This window comes from Anabrus simplex, chromosome 13 (genome assembly GCF_040414725.1).
Source record: "Anabrus simplex isolate iqAnaSimp1 chromosome 13, ASM4041472v1, whole genome shotgun sequence".
Taxonomy (NCBI): domain Eukaryota; kingdom Metazoa; phylum Arthropoda; class Insecta; order Orthoptera; family Tettigoniidae; genus Anabrus; species Anabrus simplex.
The window spans coordinates 103225514-103239106 of NC_090277.1; positions in this window are offsets into that span (position 1 = coordinate 103225514).

The window sequence follows — 13593 nt, forward strand, 5'->3', positions numbered from 1 at the left end:
GTTTCCTATTTGTAGTCAGCATGTCCAAAAGAATTGTAGATCTTCCGAGTGATGATATACGGGATATTCTCGAGCTCAGTGAGGAAGATAGTTGCAGTGATTCTAGTTTAGATAGTAATGGTGAAACTATCCCGCTATTAGATGCTCCAAGCACGAGTGCTTCCGTCGGAGTAGGCCTGTTGCCTAGATGCCGTGGGCAGGTGTCGAGTTCGAGCTCCGATGAGAGTAGCGAGTCAGAAAGTGAGAGTGATTTGCCTCCTACTCCGCCTAATGACTGGGATGTAAGGGGATGTAGGAGAGCCCGATTTCCAGCTACATACCAAAGTGGAATTCAGAGCGAACTTTTAAATAAAAAAGAACCGGACGAAATATTTGAGCATTTCATTGACGATGAACTGTGCGAACTTATTGCAGAGCAAACTAATCTGTACACTCAGCAGTCAGTACAAGCTAGTATAGGAACAGCTAAAATGAAAAGGAGAAGCAGGGAGAGGGATTGGGTTCCTACTAACAAGGAAGAAATAAAACTTTTATTTGGGATCTTTCTTCTTCAGGGTATAATTCAAAAGCCGAAGCTGTCTCATTATTTTTCACGTAATAGATTGTTTGCTACGCCCGTGTTTTACGAGACCATGTCCGAGAAACGTTTTTTCCTTCTACTGAAATTTTTACATTTCTCAGATAATAAGGTTTACGATCGGCAAGTATCCCCAAAACTCTACAAAGTGAAGCCAGTTCTAGACATTCTTGTATCAAAATTTAAAATGTCCTATTTACCAGATGATCGTCTATCAATTGATGAAAGTTTACTCCTTTGGAAAGGTCGCTTGGGGTGGAAAATGTACATTCCGAAGAAGAAAGCTCGTTTCGGGATGGAATCTTTTAAATTATGTGAGGCTAAAACAGGATATGTGTGGAATATCCTGTGGTACACAGGCAAGGAAACTGAGCTAGTAAATGAGGTTTGTGGGGTAAATATTTCTCAGTATACCAAGCCCTCGAAAGTAGTGTTTGCTCTAGCCGAACCTCTTCTAAATAAGGGATATCTCATAGCTCTAGACAATTATTACAGTAGCCCGGAACTCTTCGATCAGCTCAATGAGTTTCAGACAGACGCTGTCGGCACTGTAAAATCTAACAGAAAAAATCTTCCGAAGGACGTCATGGGGAAAAAGCTGAAAAAAGGGGAGGTTGCTTTTGCCTATAAAAACAAACTCATGGCCTTGAAGTGGAAAGACAAGAGAGACGTCTGCATGCTGAGTAGTATTCATGACGCGGAAATGCGCACTGTTCTAAACAAGAAAGGAGAAACCAAAGAGAAGCCGGTCATATGTATTGAGTACAATGACTCAATGGGAGGGGTGGACTTATCGGACCAATGTATCGTGCCATACAGTATGGCGAGAAAAAGAATAAAGAAATATTACCACAAGATTTTTAGACACCTACTGGATATAACAGTGTTCAATGCTTTTGTGATATACAAGAAACACGGCGGTAAATTCACTCAGCTGGAGTTTCGTATTCAAATTGTGCAGAAACTATTTCAGAAGTATGCGAACGCTACCCCTAACGCAGCCTTGCCAGTTCGATCAGTGAGACCCGCATCCGTTGACTTGTCAACTCGATTCTCGGGAAGGCATTTTCCAGATTTCAATCCAGCGTCGAAATCAAGACTGCATGCAAATAAGAGATGCGTTGTTTGCGTGGCGAAAGGCCAGCAGCGGGACACTCAGTATTGTTGTGTAGTATGCAATGTCGCTTTGTGCCCCTCTCCTTGCTTCAGGCTATACCATACAGTTGAAGTATGAGCATTAAAAATATGCCAGCGAGTCTCAGGTTCCATACTCGGGGAATCTGAGAAGATCGTAGTCTACACTCGGTGACCGCTGTACATTCTGCGTGCCGGCAACTATCAGTGACCATCCTGAAATAGTTCTTTTCAATTTTTTCTCCAGTCATTTGTTATAGCTATTGTGTGTAAATAATTAGTGTAAATAGTGTTGAACAGTGTAGTGTAATTTTGTGTAATGTGGTGACAAAATTGTGATGAATGAACTCATGGATTACTCGCTGCCCTCTTCAATGGCAAGTTATAGGCCTACGTGGTGAGTAAATTTTTCTATTTTATTTCAGGAAAATGTGATATTTGAGTGAATGTGTCTGTATTATTTGGAGTATATGATACTTTTTTATTTGTGCGTTACGCATTTCAACTTTGAATTAATATAAGCAACACAAATAATACTCCGAATCGGAGTAAATATGAAATGGCACATAAGTAATTTTTGCACTGACACTGGATGAATTGAAAAATCGTTTTAACTGTAAATAATAACACAATTTACACCGCAACGTATAATTTTATGCTAATTTTAACATAATATAATATTTAAGCGGGTGTAGGTTGGCAAAAACTATTTCTTTTCTAAAGAACAAATTTACTGAAAATGATTCCCCACTATGCAGGAATTCCTCTTTTATGACCTCCCCACTTAACGGGTTAAGAAATACTTGAATGAGGCCTTAATAAAGTTTAAAATACAAATAGTCGTGAGTTTATACACTAGAGGAAACTTTTGGATCTTAAACAGTTCAAATGTCATTAAATAATGAAATGTAGTTGATGATTCCAAAAGGAGTATTAAAACATATCAAAGCAGGTAAAGAGACGTAGAGGAAATTTTATCGGGTGTTAAATAGTTCAAAATTAGGATAACGAAGAAGAATGTAGCTAATAATTTAGAATGGAGTTTGAACACAATATAAAACTGTAGACTTCTAGAAGCATAAGAGAAGAAGAGTGCTTGAAGGTAAGTTGCTGTGATAAATGTTAGCAGGAAGGAATGGCTGTAGTCTCTTGTGTAGAGTCGTAAGGGAAGGTTGGATTGAAGTCTCTTTATTAACGTTAAAATTGGATGACGTAAAGAAGATTCGGTGAGTAGACGTGTGTAATTACACATGCTTCTAGAAGTCTTTTTTTTTTTTTGCTAGGGGCTTTACGTCGCGCCGACACAGATAGGTCTTATGGCGACGATGGGATAGGAAAGGCCTGGGAGTTGGAAGGAAGCGGCCGTGGCCTTAATTAAGGTACAGCCCCAGCATTTGCCTGGTGTGAAAATGGGAAACCACGGAAAACCATTTTCAGGGCTGCCGATAGTGGGATTCGAACCTACTATCTCCCGGATGCAAGCTCACAGCCGCGCGCCTCTACGCGTACGGCCAACTCGCCCGGTCTTCTAGAAGTCTACAGTTTTATATTGTGTTCAAACTCCATTCTAAATTATTAACTACATTCTTCTTCGTTATCCTAAATTTGAACTATTTAACACCCGATAAAATTTCCTCTACGTCTCTTTACCTGCTTTAATATGTTTTAATACTCCTTTTGGAATCAACTACATTTTATTATTATGACATTCGATCTGTTTAAGATCCAAAAGTTTCCTCTAGTGTATAAACTCACGACTATTTGTATTTTAAACTTTATTAAGGCCTCATTCAAGTATTTCTTAACTACATTCAAGATATTGTGTAAATTTACGAATGTTTGTATTTTGGACTTTATTAAGGCCTGATATTAAGACAATTTGTGATCATTTCCAACATTTCCTTCACTTTCGTAGGTAATTTAATCACAATCAGGTACCTGATTAATCAACTTTCAGTTTGACATTTAAGGCTGAAGATGCCCTTAATTAAAGGGCGAAACTTGTTCCTTTAATTTTACTTAATTCATTATCTCTTCTTTTGTATTGAACAGGTGGAATCAATAAACTTTAATATTTTATTTGACTTTTTTAAATTTTGGATCGTCGCAGTAACGCAAAAAAGCTGGTGTGGGACATATGAAAAAATGTGGTGACGGTAGACGAAGCACATGTGCACCTTGATGAATGCAACAAACCCCACTTGATTTACTGCCGTCATAGAGGCAAAAGAAATTATCAAACATTGTATAAAGAATGCCGGGAAGGTTTTCCAAGGAGTTTCATGTTCATCGCTGGGTACTGCTACAATGGAAACTTAACCATTTGCCGTGTTCTTAGTAATGTGAACTCTACATACTATCAGCAAGAGGTTTTAACTCCCACTTACAACACAGATATCCCAGCACTATATGGGAGGGAGAAAAATCATGTATGGGTACATTAAGATGAAGCATCCAGCCACACCTCTAGTTCAACTCATCTGTTCTCAGAGAGAATGGAGATGGAAATTGGAATCCATGCAATTCCTGTTACTGACATTCTGTTGAAAGCATCCATGGACTTCTGTACGAAAAACTTGTCAGGAGGAGTGGGATAAGATAGACATGCTAGCTCTGCAAAAAAGGCTAGCTTTTGAATTGAGCATGACTGTTGGTGAAGACATGGTTTTTCGTAAGCTAATTACCCTTCAAACATCGTCTCCAGAGATCATGAACGAACTTTTGTATAATTAGTGATGTTATACCATTATGATTATCATTTCACTTATATGCTTGTATTTCCTGAATATGAATAAAAAATTCTCAAATAGTATTATTTTCATTCTAGCACCAATGTTCCTTCAATTTTCATAGCAAATATTGTAGAAATCAACAAACTGGCAGGAAATTTGTGAATATGGTTTAAAAGGGAGGAACTGCTCATGCTGTGGTGTAATGTAATTCAGAAGGTAATTATGTGAGGCTTCCATTTTACTATTTATGCCATGTATAACCTATTATAAAACAGCACTATTGAAACAATGATATGATAAAAGGGGGAAATAGAAGCTGGATTGCTACACCTTTCCAAGATGCTGGGAGCTAGTGCGCTGTTGAGACACCACTACAAGCCTCCTATGTAGGTCTGTACAGTGACAGTGCATTGGAGGAAGCATGTGCTGCCTGCCTTTGGCCTTGGTACCAGAAATGAAGTTCACACTGCTACACTGGGGCAAAACGCTGGTCATTTCACGATCGAAAATGCCTAAAATTAGTGATGGGCAGTCTGAGACGAGGTCTCGGCATTTCTCGAGACTAGCGCAAGCACTATTTCTCACGATTTTGAGAGATCTCGAGAGCGTTTTTTCACCGAGTATGCGAATAGCAAACCATGCACCTTCTCCATTCCGTAAATACGTTTCAACAAGCGACTAGGGCGTTCATTTCTAGCGAGGTCTATTTTGTCGCAGTATATCATAATTATAAAGGATATCCATTCTGGCATTGTATGCAGTGGTAAGTACACGAATGAGTAGGTTATGTACAGAAACTGACGACTACTGTAGGTACACCTATCTGGATACAGTACTAGAGGCGTGCATTATTCGAACTCGAGACGAGGCTAGATGCGCCCTGCTGCATATGCAACCACCATTATGCATGGGTGTAATGTGTAATCTAAAATGCTTGAATTTGCTCCAATTCTTTCGATAGATAAGTGTATATCATTATCAGACCCCATATTCAATATCATATTATGAGCACTGCTTGTGTTTACCGATATTTTGGTGACAAAGGAAATAATTCCTTACAATGTTATAGAGTATTCGCGTCATATGTAAAATTAGCATAATTACCCAACAACAACAAGAGTACAACAAGCAATTCCATGGAAAGGAAATATTACAAGAAGTACTACTAACTTAACATTCTAAATCCAGCATGATAAACAAATTCAGTATTTCCAGTGCTTAACACTACTGCTTACAATACTATAGGTTGAGCTTTCTACTAGCTTAACATTACAAGTGATAATAAAGTGAAGTTATATCATCATTACCCTCCAACTATAATAACGCCAACGAAAGAAAATATAACAAGAAATACTACTAGTTCAACTTTCTAAATCCATCATCATTATACACAAATTCACACACAACTTAAGTATTTCCATTACTTAACACTATGACTGACAATACTATAGGTTGAACTTACTACTAGCTTAACACTACAAGTGATATTAAAGTTAAAACATAACTACCCAACACAAGCAATTCCATGGAGAGAAAATATTAGAAGGAATACTACTAGTTTAACATTCTAAATCCAACAGAAAATCACAAATTCAGTGTCCGTCGTTTACAGCTTTTACTTTGCACTAGCACTAATCATCATCTTAAACGATTTTGATACCGGAAGAAAATCTATCAAAGACTGCTGCAGGTAATTTATTCCAATCCCTTATGGTCCTGTTTACGAAGGAAAACTTGGCCACATCAGTATGCTGGTTATTAATACACTACCGGTACTGTAAGTGACCATTCCCACTGGGATATTTCCCATTTGCGATGTATTTGTTAATAATAGACTAATAATATAATTAGGTACTTCGGTATGACATTGCAATGTGTAATTATGTCCAGTTGTACGCGACAACTTGAAGACGATGTCCGAAATGCAACGTAAGTCGTGGATGTCGGTTATTTTGAAGAGATGCCACATAGCACAGCCCGTTGTGTTGTTTATTCAAAAGAAGTAAAATGCGTCAGCAGAAATGCTTCTGGGATGATCCGACACTTAAAAAACACTTAATATAAATGAAGAGGAATAGTCACGGAACACCTCCGGCCCGGTCTGAATCACAAAAGGCTACCCTGCCGACAACGATTGTGAGGCATCCAGGTAGGGTTACTTCCTAATAACAGTTATTAACAAATTATACGGGTTATTCATCTAAGAAGTCCACTTGAAATAACTCTTGGACAGTTTAAAATACTGGCATTCTGTCTTTACTTTCATTAATGGTATTAAGGAGCTCATAGTTCAACATGCAGTGCTTTCCTAGGCTCTTGACAAAATTTATCGTCACACACGTTTCCATATGAGAACTGCTGACGATAACTTATCAAGCTTACACTTGTAGCTAGTGTGACGCCGCGTCGCACAGCTCGCAACACACGAAAATCGGTCTTGAGAGCGTTGTCCATCACCCCTGCTGAAAGAATTGGAGCAAAGTTAGGCATATTAGATTTACACGTTACCCTCATGTGTAATGGGGGTTGCATATGTAGCAAAGCACATCTTCCCCGTCTCAAGTTTGAAAAATGCACGTCTCTAGTATCCAAGTAGGTGTACATCCTATCTACAGTTATTCACAAATTATGCAGGGTTATTCAGCTAAGATGCCCACCTCAAATGAGCCGTGAACAGTTTAAGATACTAACATTTGGTTTTCACTGTCGTTAATGGTATTAAGGAGGTTCATAGTTGAACATACGGTACTTTTCTGGGCTTTTGACAAAATGTATTGGCTCATATGTTTTCATATGAGAAAGTTATTTCATGCAAAAACTGCCAATGATAAACTAACAAGTTTACAGTAGTAGTTACTGGTACGTCGCACAGCTTGCGCTACAGGAGGATCAGTCTCGAGCGAGAGCGTTGACCATCACTAATGCACGCCTCTAATATCCAAGTAGATGTACCTACAGTAGCCGTCAGTTTCTGTACTTCCCTATTCATTCATGTACTTACCACTGGATACAATGCCAGAATGTGTATCCTTTGTAATTATGTCATACTGCGTCAAATAGACCTCAGTAGAAATCAATGCCCTAGTCGCTTGTTGACACGTATTTACATAATGGAGAAGCCCCGTGGTTGGCTGTTCGCATACTTGGCATAAACAACATTCAGCTCCGGCTATCTGTAGGCCTACGACACTCTGCTTGCCACAGAATGTGGGGACAACGCTCTTGAGATCTCTCGAAATTTATCTCAGAGTGCCCGTCACTACCTTGACCCATTATGAAACCGTCCTATATGGTAATGCATTCTCACCACAGGCTTCATGTAATTTTTGATAAAATTCCAATGCATTTTTCCATGGGCAACCTCGATTTTAATCTGCTTAACGCTGATCACCTTTTGAAAACATGATTTAGAATGGTGAAATCCACACTCATTAGCAAGGGTAAATAATCACAAAATAACCCTAATAAAATAGGGCAGAGTACTAAAACCAGAAATACTTGAGTTACAATAGATAGCCATTGGAACAATGTCCCATAAATTTGGCACACTAGTTTCAATTTTAATAAAATCTCGATGAAATGGGGATATCGGGTTCGTTATTTTTAAAAATCAAGAGAGAAAACAAAATTTTACAAAAGGAATAAAATAATTAAGTGACCTTACATGATTTATTAAATCCTTATCTTTTTGCTGTATGTTTGAAAAATATAAACTGGGAAATAATCTTGTCTACAACATGTACAAGAAATCTTACAGCTGTAACTAAAATACACAGCCATAAAAATGATGTTGATAGAGGCCTTTAACAGGAGGAAAAAAAATTCTTGGAATTAACATTTTCTTCAATCAAGTTAAAAGAAAGAAGAAGATGTTAATTGAATTTTGCACTACCACATATTAAAGCTCGTATTTACATGAGGGTAAATGAAATATTCAAGCCTGAATTGTGATCTGGACACACAAGTAAGAAGCAAGCTCGGAGGCAACATGACGTCATGGTCCCTGACAGTCCTTGGCAAGCAGAAAGGGTGGAATTAGATGCCTAGCATGTCCGGCACACCAAAACAAATTCACTTAGTTTGCAAAAGCACGATAAGGAAAAAAAAAAAAGAAAGTTGGAAACACCATTCTACCAAGATGCACTTTGGGTTGAAAGTTTTTCCTCTTAACCTCTTGTTTAGAAGCACAAATGTCTTATCAACCAGAAATGAGGTTAGATCCTCTTGGAAAGTAGGGGCTCAGCATGCTCAAGTCTAAACATGGGTTCTGCCTCTCTCATCGACTAGGTTACATAGACTGACGATGGCAGAATATGGATGCGAGCCAGCCAGTAAAATCCCAGTAGTCCAGAGAAAGATCACAAGCAAGTGATATAATTTCATGTGATGTAAGGATAAGCAACCCATAGAGGCAAGGTCGCAGTTTTTATGCGAGGAGTACATTATAGTAAATAATAACCATAGGACATTTCACAGAAATACGGATAACTTGATGTCTTCATAACTGTCCAAGCAGGTTTCAGGTCAGTGATCATTTCAGCACACAGGAACGTTCCTAGAACATACTTGAAAGACACAGGAAGAATTGTTTACAAGAGTTACCTACGTCATTCTCTTGGTCTGATGCAACTTAACTGTATCAAGTGCAGCACAGTACTTTTATCGGGTGATTGGAAACGGTGTGAAGCGGGTAAATGAGCTCTATAGAGGGTTGGTTATACTGATAAATAATTTTAAAAAGTAAAACAAGAACCTCCTTTATCCGGATTAAATGGGACCGGAACTGATCTGGATTATCGAAAATCTGGATTAAAAAAAAAATACAGTATATAATATATTAATGTAAGTTGTACATTAACCTTTCTCAATTGTACAAAAAAATACAAGAAGACTTTTCTTACATTTACGACTCAGTTTTATGCACCAAAATAATGTGTGAGCTTTTTCTGTTTTACATTCATATAGCCATTGCGTGCAGCACGATCATGAAGACTTTTTACTAACATCAGTTTGTCTAGCTGCATTGTTGCATCTCCACGAGTCATTGTTTCTTCTGAAGGAGCACCGGTTTCATTTTTGAATTCACCATCACTCTCGTCATTATTTGCCGAGGAACAAGAGGCAATAGTTTATTAGTCATCTGTCATTATGCCGGAGCCTGAATTACAGTCATTTACGTCGTTCACATCTACATCTGGGAATGCGTGCAAATGCGACAAGGACTCAGAAGAGTCCACGGTTTCCCATTCTCAATTCCAGGCGAATACCGGGGTGGTACCTATGATAGACCGCAGCCGACTTACTTCCAATTCCTGTCCTTAACCATCCTTGGCGGAAAAGACATTCAAGAATAATCGACCCCGTTAAAGAAGTACTGTAAAATTTTTATTATTTTCGATCCGGATTAATGAGGGCCGGATAAACAAGGTTATTGCGTAATTAGATATCTCACATCATTTCATTACCTGCTGAAGGTAGCAATATCAGCTCGTTTTGCGAGTGATTTCAAATGGGCTTTGCAAGGCGTTGTTGCTAAATCTGCAAGTAACCTAAGACTCACTTGAGAGCACGGACCGCAGAGTTGACAGGACTGCGCCTCGGCAGGTACGTTATGGTGTCCCTGGCTGGAACCCACTGTGTGTTTGTCGGCATGGCTCTCGAGCCGATCTAAGCCACCTGCTGATTTAACATCACAACACACAGCCCATTTGAATTCACCTACAAAGCAATCTGATTGGCCCCCTGTGGGTGGAGGACATAGGCGAAGAACACACCCATGGTATCCCCTGCCTGTCGTAAGGGGCGACCAAGGGATGATCGAATTAGAACCATCATGTGAGGAACACCATGGGTCACCTTTACTTGTGCGTAGTACCACTAAGTTAGGTACACAATAGGTTTGTGATTAGTTGCGACAGTGGGGGTTGGGTTTTACAATAGCCATGATTAGTACCTACTATGTGAGGAACACCACGGCATAGTGTGAGTCCCTGTGATTAGTACACCTGTGTGAGGAACACCATAGGTTTGCGTTGCCAGTAAATGGCACCACAATGTGAGAAACACCATAGGTCTGTTACATGTGCGTATTTCATTACCTGTGAGTAGTACCATAATGTGTGGAATACCGCGAGTCTACGCTACTTTTGATTAATATCGCAACATGACAAATAACATGGTTCTACTTTCCTAGCGATAAGTACCATTGTGAGGGGCCGTTGACCTGGATTTTGAACCCCTTTAGACGAGTATCCTTGATTCAAGATTGTGCTTTAGAAGCTGTCTCTTGGTCAGTCAGTAATACTATTGTTTAATGCTAGTTTCTAGGAAGGTAAGGCATTGCGGGTCGGATCCACTGATTGTTTTAAATTCATATCCATCCGTTTATTTTTCATCATCACGTTTTGAATTCTGGTAGTGGATGAATTTTGGACTTTTAAATTGTCATTGCATTTCATCTCATTTTGCACCATTAGGGGCCAATGATCTAGATGTTACTCCCCTTTAAACAACAAGCATCATCAGTGTGTGTAACGCTCATGTACCCAGTTCTCGTTCCTTACCACTCTGTAGACATGCTATTATAGCTTTTGAGCTTTTGCGATGTCAAGGAAACAAGGTCAAAATTCTTTAGGTTTTGTAGAGAAATTTGCTTCGCATCTTCAGAAGAAGATCTTGTCTGTTCACAGGTAACACTCCTATAATAATGACGGTTTGAATTTAAGAATATTTTATCATTGGGCATTGTAAGTGGTAGTCTCGTTCTTCACCAGATGACTCTCTGCGTCCATCTCCCGAGTGGGTGGTGACGAGTCCATCTTAGCTCAAATCTATATATATAAAACGCTAACGTGTGTGTTTCACAAAACTCAATCTCTTCAACCAGAAGGAGTTAAAAGAATGACTTGCACCAAAATCTTCCAAACCGTCTCAATAGCACAGCAAAAATCTTACATTTCTTGAAAAGTCAACGGAAACATATTTATTTTATGTAATTCATTTAATTACAAACCCGCACCAAGATTTGGATTGACCTTGAAGGATAGATTGTCGCTAGGTTAGCAACTTACTCAGTATCATGGTAGTCCAGTAAGAAATGCTGTATATAGAAGGATGGGAACACGCTGCCATGTTTTATGAAGTACCTTTCTTCCTAGGAGATTCATGTAACTAAGCAACTGATTGCCTGTTATTTGGAAATAGCCATCCAACATGCCGTGTTCGAGATGTGCTTTCATGTAACTAGGCAACTCATTGCTGAGGAATCTCTTCAATTTCGCACCAGATGGTAAATCAAAGAATGTTGTTCATCCACTCGTGTTGCAATTATCATGCAACTAAATCACCATTTATGTAAGCAAATAGAAATAGTTTGATCAAAGGAAAGAGAGAGTTAGCGCTATTGCTCCAAATCGAGGAGTGGGGGTCTGCACTCTGATCAACCAAGCCAAGTCGTCTTTTGCACCGTGCACAATGCATGCACCCTGAGAGGCCCTGACTTAATGGATGAAAGTCTATTTTAAGTAGCCTATTAAATGTGTTCCTATTCTCTTTGATGTGTTATTGAAAACTAACAACCTGTTTTCCAGTCATTGACTGGGTCAGGGATGTAATGAATGAATCATATATAGGCTATTAGTACGATGGGGTCGCCTTGATGTGTTATTATTCTTTCTAATTGGACAATGCTTGTTCATTGTGCTTTGATCTTTGCCCATTATACTTGCACGTTCTCCTGGGAAGCTCTGTTCTTTCCCCTGATCTGGGGTTATCTTTCTTTGCCAGACGTTTCTACTGAAGTCCACAAACATTCTTGAGGATCGTCTCGCAGCCTGTCAACCCCAATTCTATTATGTCCCTCTGTTTCCTTCAGCCAGCTGGCACGGACTTTCTCATTTTGCCTAAAAGTGGACGAGCAGTTTCTTTTCCCTAGCACAGTCAGAGAGAGCCTCTCTATCTGGGAGTAGAGTTCTGAATTGAGACATCTCTGGTATTTCCCATCTTCTAGTAACAGGCCTTCTCTCTTAGACTTCCAGTTTTCTGGCCAAGCCATGTCTGTTTAGTGACAGAGACTCCATAGCATACAGTTATATATTTCTTTTAAATGTAACTTAAAAGCTTTTGAGTCTGTTGAACACACAAGTTCAGTATAAATATTACACTATAACATATCTGTAAAAAAAAGCACACTATTAAACAAAGAATAACACATTTCGTTCTTAAAAAAAGCATCATCAGACTCTCTCAATTCACACTCAGTATTGTATGCTGGAATGGAGACAAAGCAGAACTTCATTAAGATAAGTTCCAATTTTCAAATTCCTAGGCGTTTAGACAGAAATAGCCCCCTGTGGGTGGGGGACGTAGACGAAGAATACGCCCACGGTACCCCTGCCTGACAAAAGGGGCGACCAAGGGATGACTGAATTAGAACCATGAGACTACTTGTAATTAGTACCATCATGCGGGGAACACCATGGGTCGCCTTTACCTGCGAGTAGTACCACTATGTTAGGTACACAATAGGTTTGCGTTGCCTGTAATTGGCGCCCGCCGCACTGTGAGAAACACCACAGGTTTGTGTTACATGTGCGCATTACATTTTCTGTGAGTAGTACCATAATGTGTGAATACCGCGAGTCTATGCTAGTTTTGATTAGTACCACAACATGCCATATACCATGGTTATACTTTACTAGCAATGAGTACCTTCATGAGGAGCCGATGACCTGGATTTTGGACCCCTTTAGACAACAAGCATCATCGATTCAGGATTGTGCTTTAGAAGCAGTCCCTTGGTCAGTAATACTATTGTTCTAAGATAGTTTCTGGGAATGTGGGGCATTGCAGATTGGATCCACCGATTGTTTTATTTTCATATTCACCCATTCATTCCTCGTCATCACGGTTTGAATTTTGGTCAGTGGATGATTTTGGACTTTTAAATTGTCGTTACATTTTGTCTCATTTTGTACCATTGGGGGCCGATGACCTAAATGTTAGACCCCATTAAACAACAACCATCATCATCATAGACAGAAATAAGCAAATATTTCCAAATTTTGAGTGGGACTTGATAGAATCTGATCATGTTCTTTTAAAATCGAAACATGTCCTTCTTTCTTTAAAAGTTTTTTTAATTCCTTATTT